Raw genomic sequence first — 747 nt, 5'->3', positions numbered from 1 at the left:
AGATAATTATAGACCTATAGCTTTAGCTAGTATCCTGTCTAAAGTGTTGGAAAAAATCTTGCTGGATAGGTTAAATGTGTTTATTAATTCTACAGACAATCAGTTTGGATTTAAGGCTAAACATGGTACTGATCTTTGCATCTATGCATTAAAGGGAATAGTAAACAAGTATAGAGATAAAAACTCATCAGTCTTTGTGCTTCATTGATGCATCTAAAGCTTTTGATCGGGTTAACCATGCGAAGTTATTTTTTAAAATGAGACAAAGAGGGGTGCCAGAATACATTGTGAGAATCCTGGCTTATTGGTATGCCCACCAGATGATGCGAGTAAAATGGGGCAATAAAGTCTCTGCCCCTTTTGGGGTTAGTAATGGCGTGAGACAAGGAGGGATTTTGTCCCCAATTCTGTTTAATCTTTACATGGATGATCTATCTGAATGTTTGAATGCTTGTAAAACTGGGTGTATGATTGGGAATATTCTAGTGAATCATATTATGTATGCAGATGATCTTGTGGTGTTTAGTCCTAGCAGTGCTGGTCTTCAACAGCTTTTAACTATGTGTTCTGATTATGGTCTTGAACATGATATTTTATATAATCCTGATAAGAGTGTGGTTATGATTTGCAGAACTAAGGAGGATAAAAGTATAAAATTTCCAGTTTTCAAGTTGTCTAATAGGAGTCTCACTGTGTGTGCTAAAGTAAAATACCTTGGACATTTCATCACTGAACGCATGACAGACG

This window comes from Sinocyclocheilus rhinocerous, unplaced genomic scaffold (genome assembly GCF_001515625.1).
Source record: "Sinocyclocheilus rhinocerous isolate Xijiao unplaced genomic scaffold, SAMN03320098_v1.1 scaffold504, whole genome shotgun sequence".
Taxonomy (NCBI): Eukaryota; Metazoa; Chordata; class Actinopteri; order Cypriniformes; family Cyprinidae; genus Sinocyclocheilus; species Sinocyclocheilus rhinocerous.
Note: the sequence above shows the minus strand (reverse complement) of the source record.